Below are 26,047 nucleotides of genomic sequence, written 5' to 3'. Positions count from 1 at the left end.
GACAATCGAAAAATATATATATTGTTTAAGGGGACCAATAATATTGACCTTAAAATATTTTTAAAAAAATGTAAAACTGCTTTTATTCTAGCCGAAATAAAATAAATAAGACTTTCTCCAGAAGATAAAATGTTATAGGAAATACTGTGAATCACAGAAGGACTAATCATATTGACTTTACCTGTATAAGACCAAAATTATCAGCCCCTACTGTGAAATTGCATTTCTTTTTTCATATGTTTTCCAAGTAATGAATAATTTATGATACATTTTTAAAAAATTATAGTTTTAATAACTACTTAAACCACTTTGCTGTAATGACATTGGCTTTAACCTTTTATTAATTAGGGGTCGCCACAGCGGAATGAATCGCCTACCTATCCAGCATATTTTTCACGCAGCAGATGCCCATCTAGCTGCAACCCACCACCAGGAAAACACCCATACACTTATATTCACATACATACACTACAGACAATTTAGCCTACCCAATTCACCTGTACCGCATGTCTTTGGACTGTGGGGGAAGTCGGAGGCCCCAAACACCGGGAGAGCATGCAAACTCTATATAGAAATGCCATCTGGCCCAGCTGAGGCTCGAACCAGCGACCATCTTGCTGTGAGGTGACAGTGCTACCCACTCCATGTTTCAATTAACTGGAAAAAAAAATGTGTAAAAATTAAATATGAGAAATAGCATCCTATCATCATTCAACAACATATTTATGTTAAAGGAATTATGTGTATTTTCTAAAACACACAACAGAATGAGAAAACATATTCAATTCAACTCAATTCACCTTTATTTCTATAATGCGTTTACAATGTAGATTGTGTCAAAGCAGCTTCACATTGACGATTAGAGTGATTTAAAACAGTGTAGTTCAGTTTTTAGAGTTCAGTTCAGTTTAGTTCAGTTTAGTGTGGTTTGAAAACATACTAAATTGTATATATTATTTAAATGATTTATAACTTCTTAAAGGATAGCAACAAAAGTAAAACGATTTAAAATAACAATCAATACATATTTTGGGGCCTTTTAATATGTTGTCAAATGATTCTAAAGATCTCAAAACTCAGGGATTCTAGTAGTACCCAGAATAGCAAAGTTGACTAAAGGAGGTCGAGCCTTCTCATTTATGGCACCTAAACTTTGGAATAGTCTTCCTGATAATGTCCGTGGCTCAGACAAACTCTCTCAGTTCAAAACAAGATTAAAGACCTGTTTAGTAGAGCTGCACAATTCTGGCTAAAATGAGAATCGCAATTTTTTTGCTTAAAATAAAGATCTAGTAAAAGGTAGTAAAGATTTTCTCACGATTCTGTAGATGTAAAATAAAGGTTTAAATGAGTGGGCTATTATTATTGTTATTTCTCAAACATATGGTAAAAAAAACGTATTAATATTATATGTAGGTCTACTGTTTATTCTTGTCATGTTCACCAGCGAACAACCACCAGATGTCGCTGGTAAACATTCACACACAAACATACACACTCATTGAACTACATATCTGCCATGTTATGGACTACAACACCCAGTCATGCCACACACACACAACCGGTTCCGGATCCACACTGATTGAACTCTCACAGCTAAAGCCACTCACACAATGATTATTTGGACTATTTAAACCCCTCTTTTCCACACACATGTTGCCGAGTCTTGTTATCTGTCACAGTGACATTACAACGGGTTTTCTTTGGCTGCCTTTGCCGTGTTTTGATCCTTGTCTTGCTTATTTATTTAATTCTGTTTGCTGCCTGCCTCTGACCATCTGCCTGTTAATTTGACTTTGACTCTGGATTGCCCTCATACGTCTGGTTGCCCCTGTATTGACCACTGCTTGCCTTACAATTCTAATAAACCTGCACGTGGATCCAAACTTCTGTTGTTGGTGTCACTCCCTGTTATTACAATTCTCATGCACAACACTTTGTATTCGCTAAGAAAGAAAAAAGCATATTAAATGCTTGTCAAAGCCTAATAATAACTCTAAAATGCGTAATAATTATTTAAATGTTGTGTACGCTTTCGGTTTTATTTTCACTGCTAAGTGCTGTTCATACTTCCCGCGCGGCTCTCAAACAATCACTCTGTTCCACAAACTGAACGTTATTTACAAATTTATTCCCTTTTATTCACAGCCTACGCAGGTTCTGTTCACTAAAGTAGACTTCAATCACAGGTGCGCGCGCACCCTCCCTCTCTGTGGTAACAGCTCACGGTCAGCAGCTCATGTCACGTGTGATTTCACGGCCGTGAATACATCATTAAATGAAGACAGAAATGGCATTTGTGAGTGAATTATACCTTATAAATACAGTATGTGACTCTTTCAACATCATTTGAACACCATTCGTGTCCACATTGCTGAGCAACATATGCAAAACAATGTGAAAACTTGCGGCTGCCTTTTCTTTACTCCTGAACTTGAAAATATGATTGGCAGAATCGTAGAAATGCAGTACTAAGATCGTCTAGAGGGTCAAATCGAGATTGCGATCTTTTTTCGATTAATTGTGCAGCTTTACTGTTTAATAAAGCATACACATAATGTAACATAACAGTATGATGAGTGTGCTCCATGCAGCTGTGCGGGCTTGAAAACCTCCTGTAGGACACACTTCTCCTGTCTTAATGCACCAGACATTTTGTTAGAAATACTTATAGGCTTTATATTTTTGTTTATATAACTCCTATTTTCATTTATTGTGCTTCATGTTTACATTACTATCTCATTCAAATACATTAGAAACAGCAGCCACACTAAATATTTTCCTTGTTGTCTATTTCACCCAGGGGATGCCCATCTCGAGGCCTACAGAGATTGTGCAGCGCCATTGATGGGATCCGAGACTTGTGAAAAAATGATGCAAACCATCGAGGACAACACATACACTTAAAGGGCACCTAGTTTACCCCCTTTTAAAGATTTTATATTAATATTATGGTTCTTTTGAGTGTGCCAGTTTAGGTTCAGTTCAAAACACAGTTCATATTTTTTTATTATAATGTGTTAAAAAGTGTTGTTTAGGGGGCGTGTACACTGCTCGCTGTTTTAGGGGTGTGTTGCTTCACATGAAAATTTGTTTCGAACTTCTTAAACAAAATTAACAAGGGGGCGGAGCCAAGAGCTCCCCCGCTTTGTGTACGTCAACAGACAGGCAGACAGAGAGATACCACATGAGTGAGAGGATCAGCATACAGCCGTACATGTACGACTTGGACACAGACCAAGCAGAGACTACAAAACCATGCGAATTAATCACATTCGCATGTTATTTAAAATGAAACTATTTAGATGGCACGGCAGAAACATGAACAGTGTCCTGAGTCGTGGCTAGGCGCCGGTGTGTGTACCCTTATAGAAACATATGTTTAGAGTTCTAAAATGCATGGTCCTGCGTGGCGTGATGCTGCACGTCGCCGAGCAGTGCTTCTGATGTGCGACCTGGTTAAGGCAAGTTCGTTATTTCCAATGGAGGGATGTGCATGTGAGGCAACATGCTCGCACTTTCCAGCTGCACCTAGTTAAGATGACAGGGGGCTACACCTTGACTGGTACTCCAAGGCTTATCGTACACTTTTTCTGACAGATGTCGAACTTACTATCTTTGGATTTTCACAAAACACATCTTTTCTCCCTCAAGCAGTGCAAGAGTCTTTAATGCAAGGCATGGTGGTGGCTAAAAGACTATTGCTTACTAATTGGAAATCACTGTTACCCCCCTCATTCTAGAACTGGATTTCTGATATGATGTCTGATATTCAGATGGAGAGACTCAGATTTTTACGGACTAGCTCCACAAGAAAATATTTGGCTATTCGGGGTCAATTTCTTGATTTATATGACAAATCTACATCTCAAGAGCAATCCACTGACCCCTCTGAGGTTAAAGCTAAACACCCTCTCTAGTTTTGATTATGTTTTGTGACGATGATGTGTTTTTTTTTTTAATTGTGTCTCTTTTCTTTGTTGTTATCTTTTATATTGTGTTTTGTTTGTCTAAAGTACAAGCCAATGTTAGTTCTCGTTCTGTGTGTGTGTATGTATATATATATAAATGCTTAAAATAAAGTAATTAAAAAAAAAGTTGCGGTCGATCCCAAAACCGCTCCAATTGGTCCACCGTTTTTATGTTGGTCAATTAAAAAAAAAGGACTGGGTGTGCTTATATCACCCCAATATGATGGTCTATACACGATACCTACACATATGTCTGTTTAAACAGCTTGAAAAGTAGATTTTTCACCATAGGTATCCTTTAATACACGAATACACTTCATTAAACATGTACACATAAATCACCTATAAGCTATAAAATTGCAGGTTAAAATGCCTGTATATAATAACTTATATTTGATTGTAACTTTAACTTCATTTGATTGTAATGCAATAATCTGCACTTTTTGTAAAGCTGCTTTAAACCCATAATTATTGTATAAAGCGCTATACACAAACTTGAATTGAATTGAAAATGATTTCGTCCTCTGGCAAGACTGTTTGGTATCATTACAGCGAATGATATTTTAGTGTGTGAAGGATAATCAATACGTTTTTTTAATCAAAACAAAACTATGAAACATTGTAACATACCAGCAAAAAAGAAAAAATAAGAATTTCATTAGCATCTCTACTTTTTGTCTATATTGATTCACACCCATGTATACAAAGAAATTCTTTTAATGCGGCTGTACATTCACTATCTGCTTTCAAGCACTTTACCCTGACCACTGACGGATCTGCCGGGATCTACATTGATGCCGTCTAACAATATACGCAAGCCCAAAACACTGCGTCTGCTTTTATATATGTCATGTAATTAAACAAAGCATTTGGAGCCTCTCGAAGGGCACCGATTTTCCTTTTTTCCCTCTGTTCGGCCTTGATGCAACAGCGTTCAATGCCTGCGTGAAAGCAAAAGCATTCTGAAGAGGAACTTTCTTGTCAAGTTCTTTCAGCTAAGACGAAACATTTTAACATTTTGCGAGGAGAAACAAAAATGTGTGCATCTGCACAATGTGCCACATACTTCAATGACAATCATGTGGTCTTATGTGAATGTTCTTTAGTTCTTTAGTCATGAAATAAGAAAGTTTCTTTAAATAAAATATGAATAATTTCATGTTTTCAATCTTCTTTTCTCTCTCCTCTTTAATATGTATTAAAAACTGATGTAGTGTCGCTGTAAGCTGGTCATTTTTAGTGTTTCTTTAATATTCTATCGTTTAACATTGTGAATCATGGGATTTGAGTGTTTATTGAAACAAATAATGATAGAAACAATTATTTTTTAATGTTTTAGACTGTCTGACTTTCATATTAACAGTTAACATAGATGTGAATAAGTGAATGATGTTATTTGTCAAATGTTATTTGTCCTGTACAATGGAGACAATGCTTTTACATTTACAATTACATTTAGTCATTTAGCGGACGCTTTTATCCAAAGCGACTTACAAATGAGGACAAGGAAGCAATTTACACAACCAAGAGCAACAATGAATAAGTGCTATAGGCAAGTTTCAGGTCTGTAAAGTCTAAGAAGGAAAGTATTAGTAGTATTAGTATTTATTTATTTATTTATTTTTTGGTACAGTTAGTGTGATATTCAGAGAGGCAATTGCAGATTAGGAAGTGTAGTGGAGACTAAATAGTTGAGTTTTTAGTCGTTTCTTGAAAGTAGCGAGTGACTCTGCTGTTCTGATGCAGTTAGGGAGTTCATTCCACCAACTGGGCAGATTGAGCCCTTTTACAGGTAGAGGAAATATTTCTTGTGTTGTCAGCTAAATTGAAACAAAAATGAGATGTTAAAAGAGAGGTTGGATTGAGAAGATTGTGTCACACACTGAAGAAGGCATTGATTTATTTTATAATATGATATTTCTGCATATATATTATAATAATGTATAATAATGTAATAATGCATGTATAATAATGTATAATATAGCTACAGCTGGTCATTATTATTTATTTATTAACTATACTATAATTTACTATAGCTCTTGATATTTAAAAAAAATCGAATTAATTATAGGATGTATGCTCACTAATTAATGCAATTAATCATATATTAATTAAAAATGTATAAAGAAATTACTAAAGGGAAAAAATACTGGAGATTTATTTATTTTTTATCTGCACTATATAGGCTTCATAAAAAATGTTTGTGCTATTAGTTTTGTATATTTGTTATTTTGTATATTTATCCATAACTGATTAATTAAATCAATGTTTTCGCCTTAATTAGGGCTATAAAAAAATTAGGGTCTTGTCAGACTTGACTTTTATGTATTGTTTTATTTTATGATATTCCTGCATTATGAAGATGTAATGTAGCTATAGCTGGTCATTTTTTATTTATTTAATAACTATACTATAGATCTGCATTGCAAAAATCTAATTAATCATAGGATGTATAGTGATTAATTAATGCAATTTGTCACATATTAATTTGAATTTGAATAAAGAAATCACTAAAGAGCAAAACTGCTGAAGATTTTTTTTATAACTGCAATTTATAAGCTTCATAAAAAAGTTATTTTTATTGTATATTTATATATATTTTAACTTTTTTAGTAATATTTTTATATATTTTATATTTAATATTAAAATATTTTATATATTTTTTTAAATTAAATTACTTTAAGTTAAATCAATTGATGTGTTAAATAATACGCCACAATTTAAACATTGTAAGGACTTGTCAGCTTTAAAAAAAAATAAAAAATCTGAAATTACTTGTATTGATTTCCTACATTTTAAAGTTGTAATGTAGCCATAGCAGGCCATTTTATATTTATTTAAAAATTACACTATACTATACTTTTGTCACAGCCAGGCCAGCTTTTCCATATTCACATGAAGCACTCCATTCACAGTCACCACAATCATCAAGATCCCTCTCACCTGCCTCCTGATCAATTACGATCTTCACTCCAGCTCCATAAATCCCCACCCCATCCCAGTGTCCAGCCTCGTCGCATTTATGAAGAACAAACCTTCAAGATCAGCAAAACCTTATATCAATAGTTATACTTACCTATCTGTTCTAGTTTATTTCCAGTGTCTGCGTCTCTCCTCCTTCATAGTTTGATTCCCTCCTGGTTGTGTGTTTCCTGACTTCGGTCTCCGGTTCCATCCCATCATCTAGTCCAGTACTCATCTACGCAAGATTGATACCTGTTCACTACATTCCTGTTCATAAATGCTAACAAACTGTTATTCATACTCACAGCTCTGGTCTCGTACCACTTCTGTGACAACTTTACAATAGCTCTTGAAAAAATATCTGATTTATTATTGGATGTAGTGATTAATTAATGCAAATAATCACATTTTTATTCAAATAAAGAAACAATTAAAGAGAAAAATGACTTGAGATTTTTTTAAAACTGCACTTTATACAGTAGGCTTTATAAAAAATATGAGTTGTTTGCATAGTATATCTGTTATTTCTTATGTTTATCCATCACTGATTAATTAAATGAATGTGTTAAATCGACAGCCGTAATTTTAAGGATTCGTTGAGTTTCACGTATTGTTTTATTTTCTGAAATGATATTCCTGCAATATGAAAGATGTAATGTACTGTAGCTATAGCTGGTCATTTTAGAAAAAAAATAAAATAAAATAACAGATTTTTTAACATTTTGGCATTATACACTGTAAAAAATTATGTTATTTTATGCTTTTTTTTGGCAACTGGGGTTCCGAAAAAAAAAAAAACCATAAAATAGCGGCTGTTAAATTACAGACATTTACCTTAAAGTAACGGCAGTTAAATTACAGAAATGTCCTTAAATTTTAATTTCCGGTAAATGTCTGTAATGTCTGTTATTTTACGGCAAATGCCTGTAAAATAACGAAACATTTTACAGTGTAGAATGAGTGGCATAAAATGGTGTTGACAATAATTATCATGTATCGCAAGATATTTTGGTGTAATATATCATACAACAAAATATAGATATCGTGACAGATCTAATTTTATGCCCATCCTTCCTCAACGTTTTATTTTGTTTCATGAAAACCAGCAGACTACACCGAGATGCTTTATTCCTGGCCTTTAATAGAATATTCTCAGGCTTCATAAGCAGCCACGAGTCTCCTCACTCCATTGTACAACAAAAAAAAAAATCCAACTTCCATTCAAAAACACTGAATGCATGGACATTCGGCACAGCGGTCTCTTTTCATAACGAAATCTCAAAATCGTGCTCTGCGCAAACACAAAGACCCTTCAAGCGCATGCAAACATTTGCAATAAAAAAAACAGCACATTGAGAGTTTTGCACCAACAAACGGGGGGGGAAGAGTCAGATCACCAAGACACAATCATTTTTTGATTTGCACCTGTTGCGGCGTAATTTTGAGGAATATGTAGAGCGCAGATCTTTCATCGGTTAATGAGCGCGCTTGTAGAAAGGATCCTCGAGCTGACGAAATCCTTTTCATCCCGTCTCCTGCCCTGCCTTTTGTCCCGTCCTGCTCACCTACAGCAAACGCACTATATGAGCATTCAATTAAAGTCTTTGGAGGAGACAGGAAAAATGCTGGCCAAGAAAAAAAACAAGCCTATTCTTCTGGAAGGACATTGAAAAGGCTTGAAAAGGGACTTAATCAGGAGATATGTCTAGATGTTTAATTAAGACGGGGCAGGGATAGCGATATCGGGACGTCAATGAACAGATTCTCAGATGATCCCGAAACTAAAATGTGAGAAATGTTTTTCAAATGCTGTATTTAGGGGTGTATAATGATGCCTTTTATAGCGGCAGAATGAATGACCTGTCTGACTTGAAGCTGATGAATACCGAGTCCTCGGCAACTGTAATGTATTCCTCAAGAAAAAAAAAGTCTCCGCTGCCCACAGAGGCCAAAATCCACGTGTCTGTGCGACATCAGCATACTTAACGGGGTTTGGATGATAGGTAGATGTTAATTAACACAAATACCGGCACTAACGAGCTAATTATGGGCTTCTCGAGCATCTCCGATCGGTTTGCGTAGATTAAGAAGTAATGCGTTTGATTAAAACCTTAATGCAGGCTGACAGAATGATAGATAGAGAGATTTAAAGGCTGATTGATTGAAAGATGAAGGGATGGATGAGTTCATAAACTTATAGATTAATGGCAGATGGATGGACAGAAGGAAAGATAGATGAACAGAGTCAATGGAAAAGCGATAGATGGAATAACAGAACAGAAAGATATTGACAGAAATATAGAAGGATAGACGAAGGGAAGGATGGATAGATGGATAAAAGGATGGACGAATGGACAAATATAGATGGATAAGCTGACATATGCCAATGAAAATCAAATAACAAATGTATGTGTGGATAGAACAATAAAAGGATTGATAAGGAATGGAGAAATTGATAAATGGATAGATGGATGGATGATAGAATCCTGGATAATGGTCTAATAGTTGGATGAACTGATATATGGAACAACCGAACAATGGATGGATGGATAGACAGTCTGCCGGATAAACGATTGATTCATAGATTGCTGGATGGATGAACTAATTGATATATGCGTGAACTGATATATGGGACAATAGATGGACAGTTAGGCAGACTTAGAATATATTGATAGAATGCTGGATAGAACAATGGAACAATGGATGGATGGGCAAAATGGATGATGAAGTAATTGATAAATGATTTGATATACAGAACAAAGGAGCAATGAATGGGTAGAATAATGGATAAAAATATTGATGGACAGACAGATGATAAAATGGTACAATGCTGGATGGATGGATGGATAGAAGAATGATAATAGATGGATAGATGAACAGATATATGGAACAATAAAACAATGGATGGATGATGGATAGAATAATGGATAAAAGCATGGATGGGCAGGCAGATGATAAAATGATACAAAGCTTGATGGATAGATGGATGTATGTATATATGGATGGATGGATGGATGGATGGATGGATGAATGGATGGACTAATAGATACATGGATGAACTGGTATATGGAAAAACAGAAAAATGGAACATGGATGGATGGATGGACTAATAGATATATGGATGAACTGATATATGGAACAACAGAAAATGGAACGATGATGATGGATGGATGGATGGATGGATGGATGGGCTAATAGATATATGGATGAACTGATATATGGAACAACAGAAAATGGAACAATGAGGATGGATGGATGAATGGATGGACTAATAGATATATGGATGAACTGATATATAGAACAACAGACAATGGAACAATGATGATGGATGGATGGATGGATGGATGGATGGATGGATGGATGGATGGATGGATGGATGGATGGGCTAATAGATATATGGATGAAATGATATATGGAACAACAGAAAATGGAACAATGAGGATGGATGGATGGATGGATGGATGGATGGATGGATGGCCTAATAGATATATGGATGAACTGATATATGGAACAACAGAAAATGGAACAATGAGGATGAATGGATGGATGGATGGATGGATAGATGGATGAACTGATATATGGAACAACAGAAAATGGAATAATGAGGATGGGGGATGAATAGAAATTGGATAAAATAATGGATGAGCAGACAAATAATTAAATGATAAAATTAAGGCTGTATTCATAAATGGATTGATAATAGAGTGATGGGCTAATAGATAGATGGATGAACTGATACATGGGACAATAAAACAATAGATGGATGGATGAACAGTTGGATAGATGGATGAACTGATATATAGAATAATACAACAATAGTTGGATGGATGAATGAATGGATTGATAGATGGATGGATAAATTGATGAACGTATGGAGAGATAGATAGACAGATGAACTGACAGAAAGGTAGAATGATGGCAGAAAATTTAAATAAATGGAAAGATGGATTAAATAGAAAGAATAGTAATGATAAAAAACAGTGTTCTAGACATACAGATGCCAAGACAGACAGATCGTCAAGGTCATCTGATTATGTAGCATGTTTACACACACTCTCTCTCTCTCTCTCTCTCTGGGACTCTTATTTTGTATCATGGCTGTGTTTTTCAGCTGTCCTGCTAGAGTTACAGGGCTGTTTATAACTCAGTGTGTGTGATTGATGGAGACGCCCATAGAGCTGTCAGTCCTGGGCCAGGTGTCCACAAACTGGCAGAGCGCCTGAGTAAAGAAAAAGACTGTGACCTCATCCTGAAATACTGCCGGTCACAGGACCCAGGCTACTGACATAAAAGTGCTTTTCTAGTTCTCAAATGAAACCTGATCAAGTCAAAGCAAAAGTCACACTGGAGACTGATGATGTGAACGCATGACAGCCACAGACAACACACATTTCTGAAGCTGCTCTGCCCAGTACACACACACACACACACAACTATTATTAGCATCAATAATGAATAATGGCCAGGGTAATGATGATAGAAACTCACAAAGATTCTTAAACAGTTTTTGTATTAATTTAGTATTAATTAATTTAGTATTAATTTTTGTTATTTAGCATCAATGAATTGATTAGAGGGAAGACACGGTGGCGACACAGAAAGAAGGTCGCTGGTTCGAGTCCCGGCTGGGTGAGTTGGCATTTTTGTGTGGAGTTTACATGTTCTCTCGGTGTTGGCATGGGTTTCCTCCGGCTGCTCTGGTTTCCTCCACAGTTCAAAGACATGCGCTATAGGTGAATTGGATGAACTAAATTGGCCATTGTGAATGTGTGGGAATTAATGTGTATGGATGTTTCCTAGTACTGGGTTGCAGCTGGAAGGGCATCTGCTGTGTACGTAAAACAAATGCTGAAACAGTTGGCGGTTCATTCTACCTCAGCGACCCCTGATTGATAAAGGGACTAAGCCGAAGGTAAATTAATGAATGAATTAATTAATTAGAATTTTTTAAATATTTGTATTATGGATGTTTTTTTTATTTTTATTTAAGTGTGTGTGTGTGTGTGTGTGTACATCAGGACACAAATCTGTATAATGACATGGGTATGATACAGGTATTACAAAAAGGAGGTGAAATATGAGGACATTGGTGATGTCCTCATTTCTCAAAATACATATAAATCCTACAGAATGAGTTTAATCAGAGAGTAAAGCTGCACACAGTCTGCTGTGATGTTTGGGTTTAGGAGTGGGGTGGGGTGAGGGCAATACAATATACGGTTCCTATGTAATGTCCCCACTTTTTACAAAAACAAACATGTGTGTGTGTGTGTGTGTGTGTGTGTGTGTGTGTGTGTTGGCTGAATGTAAAGGAGGACTAAGCAAAACTGTATCTACTTTGTAATAATGTTCTCAACTATCAGCAATTCAACTTTTAAATGAATTGTTTGTATTCAACACTTTATTATTATAATTTTCCAATTTCCTGTATTTTGGATTTTGTTTTTGCAGTCCACTTTGAATCCAACATGGAAATCATTTTTGTTTGTTATTGGCATTGATTGTTTTGAAATTCAAATGGCACTATCATGTCTGTGTTTTTATTTCTGTAATAAATATGGCTTTCAAGCTAGCAGTTTGAGTATCTTGAGTGCTTAACGCGGGTGTGTAGTTTATATCTGTGTTACAAGTTGAACAAAAATTCTGATAAACAATCATATATTGAATTTAAATAGTTTATTTGTCTTGAGTTTACATAAATTTTACATTTGAACAGCCAAAATGACAAGTTTCACTCTTTTAATTAAGATTAATTGCGATTAATTGCAAATAAATGCGAATAATTCGTTTTATTAATCGATTGACAGCACTAATTAAAATACAGGGTTCCACACAATTCCTTTGTGTTGCCCCAACACAATTTATTTTCATTAATTATTCATCTTCTGGAGAACGTCTAATTTATTTTAGTTTGGCTAGAATATGAGCAGTTGTAAAATTGTTATATTTCAAATAAATATTATTAGCCTCCTTACAAATTGGATCCAGAACAAGACTTGTCCAATGATTGGCCTAATTAATTATCTATCCTAATTCGCCTATTTAACCTAATTAAACATTTAAATTGGACTTTAGGATGGATACTAGTATTCTGAACATTAAATAAATAGTAAAATATTATGACAAAGACAAAAAGAATATTAGAAATTACACTCAGAAAATAACTTTTGCTGCTTGTTTAAACTACCAATTTAACAAGAGTTGAAACAACTCAATTCTTAAGGTTGTTTTTGTGACACCTTAATTGTTTTATGTTCAATCACTTAAATTTGTAAAAACTTTTAAGTTAACTTAGTTGATTTGTGTAGGAACAACATGAAAGAACTGTGTGGAAGCCAGCATTTTTTTACACTGTAGTTATTAAGACTGCTATGTTTAAATATGTTCTTCTCTCCATTAAACAGCACATGGGAAAAACTTGAAAAAAAATAAAACAATTTCACACGATGGCTAATAATTTTGTCTTCAACCTTTTATCCTGAAACATTTTAAAAGCTTGAATTGTTTACAATTATGCACACAGTTCTGCTTGTTTTGAAGCCCTCTGACATTTCTCCACATATTAATGTCTGTGACTTTTGACATCTATATTAAGACGTTGAGTTTTAATACTGTACATCCATGTTTATTTACCATGTCTGGTTTTACTGAGACGCCACATGAATCAGGAATTTGTGCCATGCAGAACTTGATCCATACGCAACTATCTGCTACCAGCGGGTTTAAGAGGAACAAGTGTATCCCTTCAGAGGTGCCATGCTGTAAAAGTGTGCATTCCTCCCAGATCATTGCTCAATTTAACACCCAACATTAACACAATCAATCTATATTTCCGATAATATTTTTTCATCTAGAGAAAGTCTTAATTGTTTTACTTTGGCTAGAATAAAATCAGTTTTCATTTTTAAAACCATTTTAAAGGTCAATATTATTGGCCTCCTTAAGCAATATTTTTTTGCATGTCTAGAGAACAAACCATTGTTACACAATAACTTGCCTAATTACACTAACCTGCCCACACTGAAAAAAATTATTCAAAGATGATTTCTTGGATTTACTCAATTTTTTTACGTTAACTGTTTATTTGGGCTGAATTTAAACAAACAAATTTAGTTGAACATTATTAAATTTAATTTGTTTGTTTAAATTTTACAGAAATAAATTGTTTGCAACAGTTCTGCATGCAACACTTTTTTCAGTGCAGTTAATCTAGTTAATACTCTAAATGTCACTTTAAGCTGAATACTATCTTAAAAATTATCTAGTCAAATATTATTTACTGTCATCATGGCAAAGATAAAATAAATCACTTATTAGAAATGAGTTTTCAAAACTAATATGTTTAGAAATCAGTTGAGAATAACTTTGCATGCGGGTTAATAATTCTACAATAATAATACTGTATATAGAAATGGCATATATGGAAATATATGAAAATGACACATATTACATACAAGTTCATATTAGGATTTTACATATATAAAATGTATATTACATGTGCAACATATATTTCAGAATATTAAAAAAATGTCTAGTTTTATATTATTTTCAGCCATTGGAACTACAAATAAACATATACGTTCAAGCAATATTAGATATAATTATATGTTCATCCATATACACACACACACACAAATATAAATATATATATATATATATATATATATATATATATATATATATATATATATATATATATATATATATATATAAATTTCAATGGTTAAAAAAACATATGAAAATGGTCATTTTTGCTATATTTCAAAATATAAAGACATAAATGACAAACTTCATTAATTTATTAATTTTCCATCAACTTAGTCTTTTTATTTATCAGGGTTCGGCACAGCAGAATGAACTGCCAACTTTTCCAGCATATGTTTTAAACAGCGGATGCCCTTCCAGCTGCAACCCGCTACTAGAAAACACCCACACAGTATCACATGTACACACATACACTACAGCCAACTTAGTTTATTCTGTTCAGATATAGAGCATGTCTTTGGACTGTGGGGAGAACCAGAGCGCTTGGAGGAAACCCATGCGATCACGGGGAGAACATACAAACTCCACACTGAAATGCCAACTGGCCCAGCCGGGACTCAAACCGGCGACCTTCTTGCTGTGAGGAGGCGGTGCCAACCACTAAGCCACTGTTTTCCCCTTACAGATTTTAAATATCCATATATTCAAATATGAACTTGAATGCAATATGTGATTTGCATACATCAGATTTCTATGTGGGACACGTCTTTATCAAACCATAAACAATGTTACATTAGATAATGCTTCACTTAATCCCCCAAGTGTTGTGCTGTCGTCACACTAGAGTTTGAACACGCAAAATTCTGTCATACGGTGCTGTGAAAAGGGGTGGGATTAAACAAGATGTTTAGAAATTTGAAAAAGCGAGCAATTGGTCCGTATTTTTAATTTCTGTCCAGAGATGTTTCGATTTTCAGTTGATCTCCCGCAATCATGTAATGCGATTTCACAGGTTCACCTAGAGTAGAGTTAGTAGAGTTCACCAAGCTTGAACTTTGTAATGCAGTGTAATAGGGTTGGACGATGTCGAGCAATTTGGCATCGTACGATGTCTAATGTGAAGCATTGCGATGGACGATGGCATCGTCGTTGTAGGCAGTGATGAATTAATTATTTATGGATAATTAACTTTTCATAATGAATTAAATATTTGTAGCCCAATGTTTTAACTACCTGACCCGCATGGTCTTTGTTTTACCCATAAACAAATCATAAATAAATAAAGATGAGTTTCACACAAATTACCACCTGTCAATCACTTTTTCCGCACTTTTTTTTTTTTTTTTGAGGTTATCGCTAAAATTACAAAGTACAAGCGTGAAAACAAAAGATTGAAGCGGTGTACTGACGCTGTGACACGTTACCTGATAGATTCAAAAGACAGAAGAGTCGTTAGATAGAGACAAGATTAATTAAATATCACATTTAACAACTATAGTGAGACGGGATTCAGCAGTACATCCTTGATAAACTGTCTGACGTGCACTGCTCTCTGGGGTGACTGCAGGAGCTCAGAATCAGACGCCCGCATAGCCCACACTGCAGTGCATGAAAGAGTGTGTGTGTGTGTGTGGTCACAAGATGTGCGTTTTCAGTGGTATAGTGTGGTAGGAGGGCTTTTCAGAAATGCTACGTGAAACACCAGTGTGGATTTGGATTTTGGTTTTTCTTCTAAAATGCCAACCTAAAACAAAGACGTATTAGTGTAAACAAGGCCATGTGTATTTTTCGTGAGCGGGTTGCTGTTATGACAGAGGCAAGGCGGAGGATTGCGATGCCAGCTATTTACCCAACCCTACAGTGAAAAACAAAACTTGTCTCATGAGCTTGCGTTTCCGGTCTGTCGCATTTGCATGTGTATGAATGGAGGTCTATGGGGTGAAAAGTGCAGTGTAACTGCAACTTTAGAGATTTTAAAATGGCACAATCCAAAACAATTTGTGTCTTAATAAAACTAATTACACCAATACATTAAATAATGCTTCCTCATTTATTCCCAAAGTTGTTAAGAGTTTGTAAAGTCACAATTAGAACAATTCATGTCTTAATAAAACCAACTTCGAAAATATCTTAAAGGCAACCTATTATGCAAAAGTCCAACACATGCTCATTCTGAAAGCGTAGCTGTATATACATTTCTGGAGATCACGAATTATGTAGCCAGAGGTACATATGGCTGCACTTCATCTTTAAAACGAATGCTACAAGGCGGTATGACGCTGTTCCTTCTCTTATTTACCAGCTGACTGCTTACCTCCGTTTGGACGGCTTTTCTGCTCTTACCAGTTTGTCCAGTGGCTCGCAGTGTATGTCGGCGAACTTCAGACGCAGAGAGGAGATGATCACGAAGAAGGGTTTTAAGTCTGGTAAAAAAAAGTAGGCAAGACAAATACAAAAGCCAAAATATAAACAAGTAAATAAGAGGGTGAGAATGTGATAGAATCTGAAAACGTGGTTGAAATCAAGCGAGGGCTTTTCTTTTTCTGGATTGCTTTTGAAAACACTATTAGTTGGGTTTAGGAAAGGAGAAGGGTGGGTCAGTTGATCGGTCAGTCAGTCAGTCAGTCAGTCAGGCAACAGCTGCCTCTGGAGGATTAACACGAGATCATCAAGCATAAATGGCACTTCTGAGAAAAATTTGAGATCTAAAAAAGTGTACACAGCGGCCTCTGGTGGATCCAAAAACTGCAAAAACAAAAACGTAGCTCCTGCGACAATTTGGCGTGCTCCAGAAATATATACAGGGGTTTTCAGAGTGAGCCTGGGTTGCAAAAATCACTTTCATAAGTGGTTTAAACACAGTTATGTGTATCAGTCTGTGAATATAACCAGCTTCTAATAGTAAAATTATATTAATTACATTTTTTTTAGAATCACACTTCACAAACAGTCTGCAGAAACACTTTGATTGACATTCTCCCTTTGTGAGAAGCCCTGTCCATTAGTGACGTTCTCTGCCTCATTAGCATAGACAGCCCTGGGTGAGAGGCAGCCATCCACCATTAGAGTTTGATTCTGCCACTATGCTGACAGACAGGCGTTTATAGCTCCGCCCTCTTTTTAAAAGCACAATCTCATTTGAATATAAGTGACAGCCTTCAAAATGGCACAATTAGGATCAAAACCTAAAAGCGACAGTTTCAAAGAGTCATAAAACATTATTTGTGTGTTATTTTTAGCTGAAACATCACATACATACTCTTAGGGACATCAGAACCTTATTTTAGATCTTGTAAAAATGGGTATAATAATTCCCCCTTTAATAATGCTTCATCGTTCAATCTCAAAGGTGTTCGATAAAGTTGTAAAGTTGCAATTCAGAACAAATACGCATCAAATATATTTACAATAAGTATGTGACAAGTTTCATTTTTTTCGTTCTCAATGGCGTGCAAATTGTTCAAATGAGACTCCAGCGCATCACTTTCCAGCTGTCTGTGACATTAACCTTTGTGGCCCAGATCCTGGAAAATCATTTTAATCGTGTGAGCGGCTGGTGATGTTGCCCCCGAGGTCTCGAAGGCTTGGTGGTTTAAGCTTGAGATTCTCAAGATTCCCCACAGCATAGCAGCGATGCTTTAGAGAGTTTCTGCAGCTTGTTATAGGAGATGCCTGAGATGCTTCTCCCAGTGTATATTTTCATTTACTCTGAGTGCTTGGCACACTCTCTTCATAAACACAAGCCTAGGTACACATAGACAGAATTGTTGTGTTGCACTGCATGTGCTGAAAGAAGCTATTCATTAACATATCTCATTTACATAGCACAGAGGCCATATTTAGGGCCCAGAGGAGCGATGACTGGATTGATGGTGGTTTTCTTGAGAAACCGCAGTGAAAAAAAGGCATTTTAAAATCGAATCGGCAAGATTTATAGAATTTAATCAAACTCTTAGACTCTCAAAAGTTTGTTTTTTCTCACGTTCTCTCTCTCAGGTTTGATTTTTATCACTGTTACATATTAAATTATGAAAACAGATTAAAAATCAGCAAAATATTTATTGAGGAATCTGAAATTTGAGGGCTGAAAGTTTAAGTACGCTAATGATTATATAATAGATGAATGCAATATGCTTTAATAATCGACAGATAGATTTATTATAATTCAGAATGATTCTACAGTCATTTTTAAATGTTTGAAAAGCTAAAAATATATTGTGCCTGTGAAACTCATATCAATAATTTCCCTGGGATTCAGTATGATGAAGAGGAAATATTATTTAATATATGAACACTCAAGTCCAAAGACATGCGCTATAGATGAATTGGGCAAAATAAATTGGCCGTAGTCTATGTGTGTGAATGAGAGTGTATGGGTCTTTCCCAGTGATGGGTTGCAGCTGGAAGGGCATCCGCTGCGTAAAGCAAATGCTGGATGAGTTGGCGGTTTATTACTCTGTGATGAGCCCAGATTAATAAAGGGACTAAACTGAAAAGAAAATGAATGTATGAATGAATGATTATGAATGCTCAAATCAATTTATATATAAATCCATTAAAATAAGAGTCTGGTCACAGAACAGATTAATGAATAGAAAGAGAAAAGATAATTAATTTAAATGCAAATGAGTTATTGCACAAAAACAAATTACTTTTAATCCTAAATTAATAATATTTTTATGCTTCTCTTAATTTTTCTTGTTTATTTCAATTTTATTTAATATCTTTCCCCAACATTTTAATTTGGGTGTACAAATTTTTGGACTGTGATCTTGTGTGTGTTTTTTGTTGATTTCATAAGTACTAGAATTTTGTAACCAATTGCGTTAATTTGATTTCATTTCAGTTTTGAAAATTAAGCCAATAATGTCAGTGGGATTCAGTCATTTGTTTTATTATTATTATTATTATTATTATTATTTAATTTTTGAATGCTCAAATGAAATGAGGAAAATCTAATGTGGATTTCTTGTGGTGGGCTGACACTGAAATTATCTCTATATTTTTTATATTTAAATGAACCGTTTACATAATTTTTTTAATTACTGCAATGTATTATTCAATTGCATAAATTAAATTTTTAATATACAGTATATGACATTTCATAGCTGAGAATTAAATCACTGATTTCAATACGAATGAAGTATTTTTTATAAATATTTCTGAACACTTAAGAGAAAAATATATTACAGATCTGAAAATATGTCAAGAATTATTATTATATACATAACTGAATAATACATTCTGAATATTTTATAACCATTCTATTATTATATCCCTGTCAAATTAATATTAGAATATTTTCATGTAAAAGATCATGTAACACTGATGACTGTGAGTGATGGTGCTGAAAATCTCTGCTTGGATGTTTTACCATAATAAATTACATTTTAAAATATTTTCTTTTCAGCTTAGTCTCTTTATTAATCAGGGGTCGTTATGAACGCCAACTAATCCAGCATATGTTTAACACAGCGGATGTCCTTCCTGCTGCAACTCAGCTGAGGCTTGAACCAGCGACCTTCTTGCTGTGAGGCAACAGTGCTACCCACTGCGCCACCGTGACACCCATTTTAAAATATAATAAATAAAATTGTTTTCAATTACAATTATTCACAATATTATAACATTTTAGCCAATTAATCGAACCTTTGTGAGCATTAATTTCAAGAATATCACCAAAAACATTTTACTTCCCCAAAAATTTGAATGTAATATATACTCAAACTACACTGTAATAAAAAAAACATTGACTCAACTTAAAATTAAGGCAATAAACTTCAAGACTTTTTTGAGTTGACTTTCAACCCTATTACTTCACTTGACTCAATTTAAGTTAAGTAAACAAATGTCTTGAAGTTTGTTGTCTTAAATTTTTAAGTTGAGTCAACTTGTTTTACAGTGTAGTTTACAACATCCTGAATGTACTAAAACACTGAATAATAAGATGAAGCTTTTTTTCTTTCTTTCCAGGTGACAGCGGTCATATGCCCTCAATGGTCCCTCAGCATTTGTTTTTTTATTGTACACCTAAATTGTGCATCCTATACTCCCCATGTCTGTCATGCACCTTGTTTCCAAGTATGGCCACTATGAGGGAACTGTCACTGGGGGCCTTTGAGGGAAATTAATGGCGACAGAGAAGGGCAAAAAAGACGGGACAGCTGCCTCTGTCAGCACCGGGGTCAGACTGCAGGCACTGGCCGGCTTTAGGTGCCCCACCGTATGTACCTTACACTTGTTTTTCTGCTAATCTGATTTCGCTGTCATCAGCTGTCCCTCATCGGCCCAAAGGATTCTTCAGCCCGGCCACATCTATAAAACACACAAGCAACACAAAAAGCATGGTTAAGATGAGAAACGTACAATCTGAAGTTATAAGATTAATCCTTCTATTCAGTAAAGATGCATTTAATTGATTAAAATTGACAGTAAACACATTAACGTGTACTGATTTTAGATAATAAAAAAATTTGGAAATAAATGTTTACTATTCAGCCACGAATCATCCACAGAAATCAAGACAAAAAATATTTTTATGTTGCTTTAACTTAATCAGAATCAGATTTATTGCCAGGTATGTTCATGTAACGGAGGCCAGCTATGTGTGCTGTGCAGGTAAACCTCACTCCTCTGACCTCTAAAGGTGCTCTAGCGACAGACGCTAGAGGCCATGGTCTTTAGCCTCTTTGTTAGAGCAACCGACTCCCATGCGGAAGGTTGCCAGTTCGATACCAGCTCTGAGCGGGTTGGGTGGTGTAGAACCAATGGGGTTACATTCACCCATATCATACATATCAGAGCTTCTACAGTGCTACAGAATTACAGAGACATGACAGAAAAAAAAAAAGATAATAAGTGAAGTTTACTTATAAACTAATTTCGAGAGGAGCACATGCTTATGACTGATAGCACCTGGTCCACATTAGCTAACACTGATTTACCAATCAGACGACTCCTTAACCACTATGAATAACCAGAGTATCTCACTTCAGCCATCTTCGTCTTGAAGAATTCCACCCCTACTTCTCCCATTTCCTTGCCAGGGCAGCACGGAGGCCTAGTGGTTAGCACCAACGGCCACACAGCAAGAATCTCACCGGCTCGGACACTTCCTGGCCAGGTCAGCATTTCTGTGCGGAGTTTGCATGTTCTCCTCGTGTTTGCATGGTTTTTCACCGGGCCCTCTGGTTTCCTCCCACAAACCAAAAACATGTAACATAAGTAAATTGACAAATCTAAATTGACAGCATAGACACTTCATAGCATTAATCTACTTCCAACATTATCAAGCAGGGGAGTTCTCGGGCCCTCTCCCAGGACAGCATGCCAAACAAGCTCCAAACTTAATCATCAGCTAAGGGCAAACTCTTGAAATATATTTAATAAATAAAAGTAGTGAATGCAAATATACAAATTGACAAGTGTATGTGCAGGTATATTACTATATACAGCGTTATATATCCAGCTGTTATGTGCAAATTGCCATGTCAAGTATGTTGTTTAATATGTGTATAAAAGTGGATAGCAAGTAGTGATGTTTGTTTCATAAGTATTATCATTAAAATGTCAAGAGATGGATTGCCTGAGGGAAGAAACTGTCTCTGTGTTGGGCTGTTCTCTTGCACACTGCTCTGTAAAGTCGAACAGAATTACAGTTCAAAGAGGCAGTGTGCTGGGTGTGAGGGGTCCAGAGTGGTTTTGGCAGCCCTTCTGCTTGCTCTGGATAACTACAGTTCCTGGAGAGTACGGAGGGTTGTACAAGTGATACACTCAGCAGTCCAAACTATTCGATGTAGTCTTCGGAGGTCGGATTTGGTAGCTGAGCTAAACCAGACAGTTATTTTGGTTTCAACTAACCTTGTTATACAAAGGTTGACTTAATATTTTAGTCAATTTGATTTGTAAGCTTAGTACTTTTATTCATCAGGGGTTGCCACAGCGGAATGAACCGCCAACTTCTCCAGCATTTGTTATACACAGCGGATGCCTTTCCAGCTGCAACCTACTGGAACTACTGGAAAACATCCATACACTCATTCACACACAAACCCTACGGACAATTTAGCTTTTTCAATTCACCCATAGCGCATGTCTAAGGACTGTGGGGGGAAACCGGAGCACACAGAGGAAACCCACAGGAACACAAGGAGAACATGCAAACTCAACACAGTAGTGCCAACTGACCCAGCCAGGACTCAAACCAGCTATCGGCTTGCTGTGATGTGACAGTGCTAACCCCTGCCATCATGTCGCACCACTGGAAAAGTTAATGTGATTCCACAAAAAAAAATGAGGCATATTCATTTACAGGCAAATTTCATTTACAGTGTATTTAGTGTGATTAGTTGAAAAAGTGACTAAATTTATTGCCTTCTAATTTTTAAGTTAATGAACTATGTGCAAGTTAAATGAACTTAACTGTTTTAAGTTACATCAGAAATATTTAACATTAAGTGAAATCTTGTCATTTTTGAGGCTGTGAGTTTTGGCTTACTCACTTTTTGAAGTAATCATTTTACACATATAGTTGGTTTAATTAAAGAGAGAAAACCTTTTGCCTTAAAAGCGTCAAGCTGACCTTACTGAAAAAGTAAGTACGAGTTAAAACGTTAAAACTTAAAACTTGTCCGAATCAAAAAAGAGAATCAAAGACTCATGAATATTCATTTTCTGAGATCTTAGTGTTCTTACAGCAAGGGAACAATACAAAAGAAACACAAGGGGTTACATTCTGGCTGCTCAAAGGGCAGACCTTCGAGGCCAGTTTTTATACAGGCATACAAACAGATGATGATGCAGTGTCTTTAATCATTGGTCTAAAGTTTGTTTGGTAGAATCCTATTGCTCATAAAATCAAATCATTAGCCCCTTTCACGCAGTGATACCGGCAAATATCCAGAAAATTTCCGAAACAACTTTACTGGTAGATTTACACAGAGTTCACACAGACGTTCCGTAATTTTTCCAGAAAAGACCATACAAACATCCATTCCAAAATATTGTTAAATTCTGACATCATTAACCAGAAATGACCACTAAATGTGGTCAGAAATGTGTTGGCGTTGGTGCTCTGATTTCCCCCACTGTCCAAAGACATGCACTACTGGTGAACTGAATGGACTAAATTGCCCATAGTGTATGTGTAAATGAGTGTGTATTGATGTTTCACAGTATTGGGCTACAGCTGAAAGGGCATCTGCTGTGTAAAACATATGCTGAATAAGTTGGCAGTTCATTACGCTGTGGAAACCCCTGATTAATAAAGGAACTAAGCTGAAGGAAAATGAATAAATAAATATTCTTAATCATTTAATCAGCAGGAGGCATGGCCTCACAGCAAGAAGGTTGCTGGTTCAAGTACTGGCTGGGCTGGTTGGGATTTCTGTGTGGAGTTTGCATGCTCTACCTGTGTTTGCATGGGTTTCCTTCGGGTGCTCTGGTTTCACCCACAGTCCAAACATATGCAAAGAATTGAATAAACTAAATGGGTTTTAGTGTATGAGTGTGTGTGTATGTGTGTGTGAGAATGTGTGTATGGGTGTTTCCCAGTACTGGGTTGCAGCTGGAATGGAGACCGCTGTGTAAAACATTTGCTGGTATAGTTGGCGGTTCATTCTACTGTGGCAACCCCTGAAATTGAGACTAAGCCGAAGGAGAATGAATGAATGAATATAATCAGCATATTAGAATGACTCCTGAAGGATCATGTGACACTGACAGCTGGAATGTTTTTTAATATTTTGAATTAAAACAGTTATTTCCAATTGGAATAATATTTCAGTTTTACTGAGAGATAAATGCAGCCTTGATGAGCATGAGGGACTTCTTTCAAAATCATAAAATTATCTTACAACCCTAAATATTTACACGTTTTTTTTTTCTTTTCAATTTGAAAAATTCTACAAACATTGATAAAACATTTATTTATAATGTCATTGATGGGCTAGTTAACCCAAAATGGAGGAATCTGTCAACATTTATTCACCCTTCTCTAGTAACAAACCTGTTTGAGTTTCTTTCTTCTGTGTAAGACAGGAGAAGATATTTTAAATAAATGTTTTTTTTTTGTTATTTTAAACTTTTATACTGCACACAACATAAAATTCACAATACAAAATCAACATTCAGGAAAATAATGTAAACAAATTATAATACAAATAATTTAAAAACAAAACAAAAATTATAACATAAATATTAGATGTAAAATAATACAACAGACAATTCTTAAATGATCACTTTTTCCATACATGTTGTTATATTTTGAACTGGAAGCCATTGACTTCATTCATTTTCCTTCCGCTTAGTCCCGTTAGTAAGTGACAGACATCATATGCAGAACGTCAAAATGCTTGACTGCTTTGTTTAGATTTTAGTAACTATAACTTTGACTTTTTATTCAGTTCGTGGTCTTTTATTTTCAACACTGTAAGCTATGACATCGTCTTGCCTTTTAGTAGAAAGACTCTCTTTTACATGCAAGTAACATGGTACACAATGTAAACAACAGGTCTCCGGCAGAAACGGTGACATAAACAAATGAACAACCACCCATGATTTAACACTATTGTGTCGGTGAACTAAATGTTAACTATAGGATGTTGTTCTGTGGACTCTTCTCTTTCAAAATAAACAGTGACGTACAGCAATGAATGTGTTTGTGTCTTGTTATTACGATGATATGTACTCCATATGTAATAAGCGTTTTCTGTACAACTTACACAATTTAACAAATACATTCTTTTTAAGCTTCCCCTTGAAAAACAACTAGCTACAATGGCTGTTTAAGGGTTGTAGCTTCAGACTGACGTATAGTTTGTCAAAATTACTTGTGTTCTTTTTGATGTAATCTAATTGTAAACACTGAAATGTGCAAAAACAGCACCCGGCACCAGCGGATGAAACATCCATATACTCTCATTCAAACCCATACACTATGGACAATTTAGTTTACCCAATTCACCTGTACCACATGTCTTTGGGCTGTGGGCTAAACGGGAGCACCCGGAAGAAACCCACACCAACACGGGGAGAACATGCAAACTCTACACAGAAATGCCAACTAGCCCTGCCAGGATTTGAACCAGCCACATTCTTGCTGTGAGCTGACAGTGCTAACCACTGAGCCACCATGCCACTGCCATTGACTTCTAGAGTATACATTTTCCTTACAAATTGTCAGAGGATGTCAATGGCTATGGTTTACAACAATAGAAAAATAAAAACAACAGAATAGAAAAAGGTTTGGAACCAGTTTCATTTTTGGGTGAACTATCCCTTTAAAAAGGTATTAAGGTGACAATGTTTGCAGATAATAGCTGGAATTCAGATAACAGACAACTTTTTTTACACAACCACGATTTGAAACTGTACTGTAAATTAAAGCGGTGAACTCATGTGTATTACATGTTCAATATATCACTTTTATTGTTGTTTTACCAAGGAAGGTAGATGCACATGACTATAGATTATGTATGATATCATGTATGTATTTACATGTATGATATTATCATATGTTTTACGCAGCGGATGCCCTTCCATCTGCAACTCATCTCTGGAAAACATCCATACACTCTCATTCACAATCATACACTACTGACAATTTAGCCTACACAATTCACCTTTAC

General features: G+C 35.5%; 1 protein-coding gene and 1 long non-coding RNA gene across 11 annotated transcripts in view; one reads left to right on the top strand and one right to left on the bottom strand.

Moving 5' to 3' along the window:
- rfx6 (regulatory factor X, 6) overlaps nucleotides 1–4,087 on the top strand; it is a 49,676-nt gene extending 45,589 nt beyond the window's left edge. The window contains exon 21 of the mRNA XM_073932573.1: nucleotides 2,804–4,087. The gene's annotated coding sequence lies outside the window, so the exon portion shown is untranslated. The remainder of the gene's footprint in view (nucleotides 1–2,803) is intronic.
- The window catches only part of LOC137488687 (uncharacterized), a 149,975-nt gene that overhangs the window by 37,606 nt on the left and 86,322 nt on the right, over nucleotides 1–26,047 (bottom strand). For 6 of the 10 annotated variants that reach the window (XR_012396041.1, XR_012396039.1, XR_012396033.1 and 3 more), the window contains 3 exons: nucleotides 20,652–20,735; nucleotides 7,048–7,170; nucleotides 498–657 (listed from right to left, as the gene is read on the bottom strand). This is a non-coding gene — a long non-coding RNA (uncharacterized lncRNA). Of the gene's footprint in view, nucleotides 1–497; nucleotides 658–7,047; nucleotides 7,171–16,448; nucleotides 18,165–20,651; nucleotides 20,736–26,047 lie in introns of those variants that run through there. The other 4 variants (XR_012396040.1, XR_012396035.1, XR_012396038.1 and 1 more) reach the window with 2 other exon arrangements.

The sequence above is a fragment of the Danio rerio genome, chromosome 20 (assembly GCF_049306965.1).
Source record: "Danio rerio strain Tuebingen ecotype United States chromosome 20, GRCz12tu, whole genome shotgun sequence".
In the NCBI taxonomy this organism is placed as follows: domain Eukaryota; kingdom Metazoa; phylum Chordata; class Actinopteri; order Cypriniformes; family Danionidae; genus Danio; species Danio rerio.
This window is presented reverse-complemented; position numbering and strand designations above follow the sequence as displayed.